Genomic DNA, 10,676 nt, shown 5'->3' on the forward strand with positions numbered 1-10,676 from the left:
GATTTGGCTCTCTGTTTGTCTGTTATTGGTGTATAAGAATGCTTGTGATTTTTGCACATTGATTTTGTACCATTCCTTCTGAAACTATTCCAATCAATAGAAAAAGCGGGAATCCTCCTTAACTCATTTTATGAGGCCAGCATCATCCTGATACCAAAGCCTGGCTGAGACACAACAAAAAAAGAGAATTTTGGGCCAATATCCTTGATGAACATTGATGCAAAAATTCTCAATAAAATACTGGCAAACCGAATCCAGCAACACATCAAAAAGCTTATCTACCATGATCAAGTGGGCTTCATCCCTGGGATGCAAGGCCGGTCCAACATACGAAAATCAATAAACATAATCCAGCATATAAACAGAACCAAAGACAAAAACCACATGATTGTCTCAATAGATGCAGAAAAGGCCTTTGACAAAATTCAACAACCTTCATGCTAAAAACTCTCAATAAATTAGGTATTGATGGGACGTATCTCAAAATAATAAGAGCTGTCTATGACAAACCCACAGCCGATATCATACTGAATGGACAAAAACTGGAAGCATTCCCTTTGAAAACTGGCACAAGACAGGGGTGCCCTCTCTCACCACTCCTATTCAACATAGTGTTGGAAGTTCTGGCCAGGGCAATCAGGCAGGAGAAGGAAATAAAGGGCATTCAATTAGGAAAAAAGGAAGTCAAATTGTCCCTGTTTGCAGATGACATGACTGTATATCTAGAAAACCCCATCGTCTCAGCCCAAAATCTCCTTAAGCTGATAAGCAACTATATTAAGTCTTATATTTGAAAACATAGGTTACTTTTTGACCTTTCAGAAATTTGTTTATATATTCTGTATTTTACAGATTTGTAAAGTTTTTTCTTAAATGTTTATAACATTAAAACATTGTTTTATTGATTCTCTAATTTTTTACAATCTCATTTTACAAATAAAATATGCTATTGTAAAGTAATCAACCCAAACAAAAAATATATATAAGTAAGAAACTAAAAATCACTCAAGATAACCACTGTTGTTGCTAACTATCCTTTAATACATTTCTTCAGACATACATATGAATACTTAGATACATAATTTTGAATAAATGGGATAATATTTTACATGTATTTCATTAAGAAATCTTTTTAACCATTTTGTTAAATTGTTTATCCCTTTCCTCTCCCTCTCTTACCCATCCCTCCTCACCACAACTACAAAAAAATTAGAAAACTGTTTTGGTCACTTGAACAGCTAGTGTAAAAATCCCTCCAACACATTCTCTTTGTTGGATGCATAACATTAGCTGAATCATAGTTTGCTTATCTATATACTGAGTGAGGAGTATTCTTGCTGTGTCCTGTTTTTGTCACTATGAACAAAGCTATGACAAACATCCTTGCACACGTACCCTTAAGTGCTGATAATTTTATTTTTATGGGATTGCTAGGGGAATGTCTGCGTGTACTTGTAATCTTAATTGATATGGCCAGAGTTGCATCCTCAAAAGAGATTAAGAGTTCACATATCTCTTTTGCATTTTATCCAATACTTATTTTTAGTGTTTATACATTTACATATACACATAATTAGGGCAACTACAATAAACTTATTGCATTATTATTGATGCTAGAAAAAACTCAGTCATTATTCAAGTTTTACCTGGCTCATTGATCTTGTCATCTGCATTTTAAAAGTGAGTGAAACAGGGCTTTAATAACCATGTTTCCAAAGCTATGCCAGGCAGCCAAATAGAACTATCATCAATAGATCCTGAGAGCCACAGTAAGAAGTTACTCACTTAGTTCCACCAGTTCTTAGAGTTAAGAATGTTCTCTGCCTTCCACTTAGCAGAGAAAAATGGCTCCATTTTGCCAGCATCGCTTTCTGATTTTCATCACACTGCTGTGATGTTTGCTTCCAGCCCCTGAAAGCAGTATAAAAATGCACTTTAAATCATTGAATAGCATTTCTATGTTCTGATTTGCGTTATAAACTTTAAAAAAAGATTTAAAGCTATGAATCTCAGCTCCGTGGCAGCATTCTTATTTTTAAATGCTGAAAAAAAAATCAAGAGCACCCATCAAAGAAATACAATGCCATTAACTCATTGTACTGATACATGATGAATTATTTATAATCTAATTATTATAATTAGAGTTAACATACCAAACCCATTCAGGCTCAGGTTTCACAGCAATATTCGAATTGATTTTTTGAAGTTCATAATAATTGGCATCTATTTGCACAGGTGGAAATTGGTGCCTCCTTGATTATCTTCTCAGATCTACCCAGTCCCTTACCCTTAGAGTCTCTGCCAAGCTTTCAGCTGTGATGAGAATGGAGCAAAACATACTATTCAGTATTATCCACCCTATTTTCAGTCACTTCTTCAAATTAAACAAAAATTAAATTATTCTGTACTGTAACCACAGAAAGATTTTCTAAAGATGCATTAAATATTTTTTAAAGCTTGCTATTGTGATTATTAGATCCACATCATAAATAGCTATTCATCTCCATGTAAGGTAGAAGAACAATCTTGGGGGTATAAATGAAGCACAAACTTTGAAAAAAATCTTCTGTCCGGTAGCTGTGTATATGAGTAGTGAGTGAGCCCCAAGTGAAACGTCCAGCAATAATCACGGCATATACATCAGTCCCTAGTGAGCTGTATATTAATGTCTGCCTAGAAATTTAATGGCACCTCTAGGCATAAACAGAGGTTTATTAAAATAGTAAGTAAAATATTCCTGAACACTGGATTGTTTTTTGAATTTTCCTATTCTGCTTTTGGAAATTAAGAAAGCCTATATTGTAATGCTAAAAGATACTGATTGAATCAACACTTGGCATCATTTTATTTAGGTTCTATTTTGCATAGCCCAAAGCAAATAATCTACTTATATTTGTATTCAAAGATTTTTATTTCTAGGAGAAAAACTGTAATGGTTATGAATAGAGTCCCCTTTCATCAGTTTCTTTTTTTCCATCTACCACCCACTTTTATATCCACTCTCTTCCTACATAGCTCCCCACATGCTTCAGGAGGACAGAATCCATGGAAAGATTTTATTTTCATAAAACATAATCAATGGAAGCAAGTTAATGTTACAGAGACTTTCATGAATCCATCTTGAACACGCAGCTTTGAAGTTCTTGTGGTTTCCCTACAACAACTGTATCCGACATGGCATCTGGTGGATAACAGATAAGAATCATCATTTTTTCAAAGAAAATAATCTGGGGCTGCTGTCTATGCCATTGGACATTTCTTTATAACATTTCAGCAGGTAGAATACAATGGTGTCTTGAGAAATCTTGACTTGAAAAAATGTGGTATGCTATATCACTACACTCACAGTTTAGGGTCTTCACCTTGAAAAAAAGCAAACTGTACCTAATGTATTACCTGCTCCATCCCCTCTTAGAAATGACAACACAACTATTTTTGAAGGAACTAGAGCTCATTATTCTTAACTTACTCCTAAGTATTTCTCTCTCTCTGTCTCTCTCTCTAGATTTAGCCAAAAGTTAAATCTATTTAATAAAGCAAGTAATTTGTGAATAAACATTTGTCACTAAGATCTTTTTCTGTGGGTTTTACCTTAAATTATGAAAGGACTATTTGGCAGTAGTACTTTATCTAGTATATAATGCTCATTATATAACTGGTTGACTTTTCAGTAGCTGAAAGGGTTATTGAATGATGCAACTGGATATACTTTTTTATAGTAGAAGTTTGTAGTGACTTGTATAACAAGTTTATTTTCCCTGCAGACATATTTACAGGTAACAATTTTAGCAAATCACTTTGAGATGCTTTCATGAAATAGTTGTAGCAGTTGTGACCAATTTAGGTACAGTTTTCTGACATAAGAGAGTATATTTAAGGACTCTGAGGGAAATCTTCCTTTGCTCCTATGAGTTACTATTTTTTTTATTTTTTTACTTTTTTTGAGATGGAGTCTCACTCTGTCACCCAGACTGGAGTGCAGTAGTGTGATCTCAGCTCACTGCAGCCTCTGTCTCCCGGGTTCAAGCAATTCTCCTGCCTCAGCCTCCTAAGTAGCTGGGACTACAGGCACACACTACCATGCCCTGCTAATTTTTGTATTTTTAGTAAAGATGGGTTTCACCATGTTGGCCAGGCTGGTCTCGAACTCCTGACCTCAGGTGATCCCCCCAGCCTCGGCCTCCCAAAGTGCTGGGATTACAGGTGTGAGTCACCACCCCTGGCTGATAAGTTACTATCTTAATCTAAAACCTACTTGATATAATGTCTCCAAAAGCAAACACTGTTTTCCTACATTTAAAAAAGGGTATTTTCCCAATCTTCATGCAGATAACCTAGTTTAAAGTTATAATGATGGGCACAAGCTACTATGATGAGGAATATTTGAGAGATTCATTTCTCTTCCAAAAGTGTATATTTATTCTTTATATCTCTCAGTAATGCAGAACGTGGGCAAACAATGCGACTTTATGAGTTCTGTCCACTGGTTTTAGCAAAAATAATTGCTTTACCAATAAAAAGAGTGACAGGAAGTTAAGAAATAAAGGATAGACTGCTCTCAAAAAGAAGAAAATTGCCCAAACATGAGGATAAAGTTTAATTAGGGAAGCTCTGCAGTGCCCCATCTCATAAAACTCATTTTATTAAATTTATGTCCCATATTTTTGCCACACTATATTGCTTTCTGCACTTAAAATCTGGCCATGAGGATATGAAATTATTTTCCCACTCAGTCACTGGCTTCAGGCGACACAGTTCTGATTTCACCACGGTCTTTGGTTCTCTTGCCCTTCTGTACCTTATTCAAAAGTTTCAGCAAATTTGACCTCTGAGAAGATACAATTTCCTTTTAGCCTGATGGTTTGACTTTTCTGTTTGCATATTAGAACTCTGCTCAGATGTAGAAAGTCTTACAGCTGAGCTCAGGAGCCAGAGCCAATATCAAGTGAAGTTTTGTTTCTGATGTATTAATATTTCACAACCAGGCCAATTTCCTTATTCAGAACTTAGCAAATAAATCCTATTTTTCAAGGTCCATTTTGGAGTGACTTGCTTATAAAATTCTCTCTATGACCTAGTCTGAGTATTATCTGGTTGATTCTGTAAAATGTCTTTGTCCCCAACATTAAATCATGCCATTGAGGGAAAAAAATCCACATGTTCTGGAAGTCTTGATTATCTTGGAGAGCTGCCAAGGCTGGTAACATCTAAACATGTGCTCAATTCCCCTCCCTTTCATTTATAGTGACTCGGTCTGACCAGAAAAATTCTATTGTTGAATTTGATCTTGTTTGAGAAGAAGTGGTATTTTCATTTATGTTTAAATTATGTTTCAAAAGTACATTCATTAACTAGCAGCTTAGAACTCATCTTCCAATGAAAACTGTTGAAAATCAGAGGCCGAATGCAAACACAGCTGTTTGGGGTCAGGCAAGTATTATTAAAAGCGAAGAAAGCAGGGTAGAGTATACATGGTTTTTTAAAATTTCAGTGAAACAGAGATTACTGGGCAAGAAGAGCTCTGACCTTTATTCCCTATCAAATGCAATCCTCAAGAGTAAGCAGATATGAGAGTAAACAGGTAGGAGGGTAAGCAGATAGGACTTACACTGCCTCTTTCTTTGGCTTGATGGTGAAAGTCTTCCCTTGTCGGAATGGTCCAGGGCCTTTAGACTGGCGGTCCCCAACCTTTTTGACACCAGGAACCAGTTTCATGGAAGACAATTTTTCCATGGTCGGGGAGATGGGATAGTTTGGGGATGAAACTGTTCCACCTCAGATCATCGGGCGCTAGATTCTCACAAGGAGCATGCAACCTAGATCCCTCGCATGTGCAGTTCACAATGGAGTTCATGCTCCTATGAGAATCTGATGCCGCCACTGATCTGACAGGAGGCGGAGCTCATGTGGCAATGTGCCTACTGCTGTTGGCCCAGTTCCTAACAGGCCATGGATGGGTACTGGTCCATGGCCCTGGGGTTGGGGGCCCCTGCTTTAGAGGAATCAGCCTTTCCTCAGAGAGTGGCTCATGACTCCTTTGCATAACTGGATGATGATTTGGAGGGGAGAACATAAAAAGGTAGGGTCATGGGGTGAGTTCTGATTCACTTTAGTATTTAATTAGGATGGAAATTGTGGCCTATCCAACACAGCTTACCTGTTGGGGGCCACTGAGGGGCAATTGTTTCTCTATTCTTTTAAGGAAACATAGAAACAAGCAGTTTTGAAATAAAGGAGCTTTAAGCAGAGGATTTTTAGACATGATTTATTTTTTCCTTGAGGCCTATCTTTTCAAAAGCTGCACACATATTTTGGTCTGCCCTGTTTAGGAAAAATAGACACCGATCACAGTTCATTAATCCCATTTGCTTCGTTACTAGATGGTTGCAGTGGGGGCCTGAAGCCTTATAAAGGATCTATAAAATACTGCAGACTAAATACTAAGATATAAAACTCACTATGAAAATTAGTAGACAATTTTATATTAGTCATAACACAAAGAAAAGTAAAATATTCAAGAAAACACCTCAAATGCTAGAACTTGAAGAAAGTAGGTTTAATTTAATATGGATGAAGCATTGAAGACAAACTGGAGCAAATTGTGAAGTAGACTACCGTGCATTTGTAGTTTGTCAAATTTAATTTTAAAATTTAAGAAAATGTCCTTCATATAAGAACTGTATAGCACTACCACCATTCTTGGGCTTCCTGGCTGTGATGAGGACAAGGACAGCAAACTCATGATCTCCAGGCTCAAGCCCGCTGGACAGATGGATTGTTTAACTTTCAAAAATGTGAATAGCTTGGAGTAAGACGACACACTTCGCCACCCCCTGTGGCTTTGCACCCTGCTGCTTAATACACGCCTTGCCCACTTGGGTTCTGAAGGTGTTTATTTTCAGCCCTAGATTACATTACTTCCTTTGGGACTCAGAGATGTTAACAGAAGTAATGAAAGAGAGAGAACCAAGGAAGAATAGATGGAACCAGAGAGAGAAGAAAGAGATTCTTTTGGCTAACGATACAACAGTTGGAAGAATAGAGAAAGAAAAAAGATTTGTTTGGCAAATATTCATTAAGTTCCTATCATACACCAAGCACTATTCAAAACACTGGGAAAAAAAAAAAAAACAACAAAACAGATGAAGTTCTTACGTTCATGGAGCTTACGTTCTAGTTGGGGAGAAATATAAAACAACAAATAGCTGGGCACGGTGGCTCCTGCCTGTAATCCCAGCAATTTGGGAGGCCCAGGTGGGAGGATTGCTTGAGCCCCGGAATTCGAGACCAGCCTGGGCAACATGGCAAAAACACATCTCTACAAAAAACACAAAAATTATCCAGGTGTGGTGGCATGCGTCTGTAGTCCTAGCTACTCGGGGGGCTGAGGTGGGAGAATCGCTTGAGCCAGGGAGGCAGAGGTTGCAGTGAGCTGAGATTGTGCCACTGCACTACAGCCTGGGTGACAGAGTGAGACCCTGTCTCAAAAAACAAGCAAACAAACAAATATTGTTAATGGAGATAAGTAACATGAAGAAAAAAATTTAAAAATAGGGATATAAGTGACGGGGAGAAAGGAAAATGCTAATCTGTAAAATGGTCAGGGAAGGATTTGTTGACAAGGTTACATTTGAGCAGAGATGTGAAGAATGGCATTTCAGGCAGAGGAAACATGAAGTGCAAAGATCCTGAAGCTAGACATGATTAGTGAGTTAGAGCACAAAGGCCAGGCTAGGGGAGAAAGGCATGAGAAGGAAGCAGTAAGACATGCAGCAGTGACAAGGCAGTGGAGGGTGCAGCTCTAATAAGAGCTTTAGAGTTCCACTCTGAGGGAGGTGGGAAGAGGGCTTTGAGTAGAGCTGTGATATAATCTTGCAAGAAAATTCCAATTGTTCCATTGAAAACACAGAAGCATACTTATCTGGCAGGGGAGATACCATGTTCACGAAGTTGGTTTTCCAAGGGCCAGGCTTATCCATTGGACTCTGGATGTGCTGACCCCTGTGATTTGCCTGTATGTGGGAAACTTGACTGCATAATTTGTGTAGTGAGGGACTGCATTCACGCTTTCCCCAGTCTTCACAGCCTAAGAACAGGCTTCCTCTGTGTAAAGAAATAAAAGAAAACACAGAAGCATGGGCAGAAGTCAGTAGAACAATTAGGAGGCTCTTACAGTAGTTCAGATGAGAAACAGTGGTGGCTCTAAGAGAGTCATAATGATGAGTGCTGCTAGGAAGTGGTCTGTATTTTCTTTGAAAGTAGAACAAGTAGGACTTGTTGATGGATCAGATGTGGAGTGTAAGCAAAAAACAAAAGTGTGGTCAAGGTTAACTCTACTTTCGTCTGTGTTTAAAAATGTCCACAACAAAAAGCAAGAAAACAGAGAGAGGGGGTCAAGGATGACTCAAGATCTTGGACTCAAGAAATTGAGAGAAAGGAGTTGTCATTTACTGTTATGAGCAAAAACAGGGAAAGGAACATATGTGAGGGGTGGGACCGTGAGTTCAGTTTTGGGCATGTTAAATTTGAGTTGCCTGTCAGTCCTCCATATGGCAATACCAAGTAGGAAGTTGATTATATGCATTTAGAATTCAAAGAAAAGGCCTGGGCTATAGATAGAAATTTGAAATTATCTGCATGTAGGTGGCGTTTAAAGTCTGAAGATTAAGTGAGATCACCTGAAGAGTGATAAAGGAGAGATATGAGGATTGAACATTTTGGCACTCTCAAGTGTGGAGGTCTGGAATATGAAGAGGAACCAGCAAGGATATGGCAGGATGACCAGAGAACTAGGAAGACAAAAAAAGAGAGAAAAAAAAAAAGCCCAGCAAGGAAGGCATTTTAAGAAAGGAGAATGATCAAAAGTAACTCAAATGCCTCTGATAATGAAGGAAGACGAGAACTAAGAAAAAACCATTAGCTTGGCAACATGGATATCGCTGTTAATCTTTGAGTGCATACAAGCCCCTTGAGCTTGCTTCAGGAAATATTAGAAGTACAGACAGCAAATGTAGCCCACCATTTTGAAGGTTTTTGCTATGATAGGGAGCAGAGAAATCAGGTAGTACCTAGAGGGTCATGTGCAGTCAAGTTAGGGTTTGGGTTTTTAAATTTTATTTTATTTTAGAGACAGGATCTCACTCTGTTGCCCAGGCTAGAATGCAGTGGCACCATCATGGCTCATTGCAGCCTCCATCTCCCGGGCTCAAGCAATCCCGCCGCTCAGCCTCCTGAGTAGCTGGGACTGCAGGCACATGCCACCATGCCTGGTTAATTTTAAAAAATTTATTATACAGACAGGGTCTCCCAATGTTGCTCAGGCTGGTCTTGAACTCCTAGAATCAAGCAATCCTCCCACCTTGGCCTCCCAAAGTGCTGGGATTACAGGCATGAGCCAATGTGCCTGGCAGGGTTTTATTTTTAAAGACAAAAATGATCCAGTCAGAGAGGAAACTATGATACAGATAAGAGACACAACTTCCAGAGAGATGCTCTTAGAAGACAAGATCCATTTTACACGTGGAATTCTCTTTAGATAGGAACAGAGATTATCTATTCAATGTAACAGAAGGGAAGACAGGATGCAGGGCATAGAGGAAAGTGTGTGTGTTTGGTGGTGGAAGCATGAGGAAGTTCTAATTATCTCTATTTTCTTAGTAAAATGAAGAGCAAAGTCATTATAGTGAGAATAAAGAGAATTAGAGTGAGAATAAATGGCAAGATGCTGTAGGTTCGAAGAGAAAAGAAGGGTATAAAATAGTTGTCTAGGAGAATAAGAGATGAAGGTGATTATTCAAAGGCAGTGAAATTCCCTGGCAATAGTGAAGGCCCACTTGAGGGTGACAATCAGGAATTGAAGTAAATCTGTTAGCATAACTGTTTTTTTCAGCCATTTCCAACAGATCAGAAGCAGGAAGGAGTAGGTGGAAGTTGGGATTTAACTAAGAACAAGTAAATTTGATGGTGGAAGAGAAGGACAAGGGAATTGGGATTATATAAGGTAATGGTTATCCTATTGAACTGTTGAATCTTAATTGAAGATAGAGGTAAATGCAGATATGAGGAAGTGAGAAATAGATGCTAAGGTCAATAGATATATGTTTCTTGTATGGCTTGAAAATGATCAGAATGAGATGGAGACTTGGGAAGTAGTGGTGGGAGTATATGACATCTGAAATTGACATGAAAGGTGGTACAGTTATTGATAATAGTAAAGTTTAGAGTGCAACCATAAGAAGAGGTAGCTGGAGTGATGTGGAAGACAAGATGATGGCAGGAGAGAACACCAACAGCCTGAGGGGCTAGTTTATTGTAAGGATCTTTTCAATGATATTGAAATTACCAAGAATTAGGAGAAAAATGCTGTTGGGGAGATGACAGTGGGTAAGGCATGAGAATCTTCAAGGAATAATGCGAAGTGACTATGAAGTCTGTAGATGATTGAACATATGGAGAAGTGAGGTGACCCATGGCTGAACTTCAGAGGAAGCAAGGATGTTTAGGGAGAAGGAAAGAAGGATAAGCTGAAATTGGCAGTGACTATTCATAGCTGCAGAAAGATCAGGTTTCATTCAGAATAAAGAGACGAAGGTGATGTAGAGACTACTTCAAGGATATTGGAAATTTTGCTAATGACCCACAGTGAACTCCAAGGAACACGGTGGAAGAGTGTATTG

The 10,676-nt window shown here is 38.4% G+C and overlaps 1 non-coding gene across 1 annotated transcript; it reads left to right on the forward strand.

Moving 5' to 3' along the window:
* Positions 1-7,913: 7,913 nt before the first annotated feature.
* On the forward strand, positions 7,914-8,076 carry LOC112133303 (U1 spliceosomal RNA). Its single transcript, XR_002914971.2, has one exon. It is a non-coding gene; the product is annotated as a U1 spliceosomal RNA (small nuclear RNA).
* The last annotated feature ends 2,600 nt before the right edge of the window (positions 8,077-10,676 follow it).

Source organism: Pongo abelii, chromosome 3 (genome assembly GCF_028885655.2).
Source record: "Pongo abelii isolate AG06213 chromosome 3, NHGRI_mPonAbe1-v2.0_pri, whole genome shotgun sequence".
NCBI lineage: Eukaryota > Metazoa > Chordata > Mammalia > Primates > Hominidae > Pongo > Pongo abelii.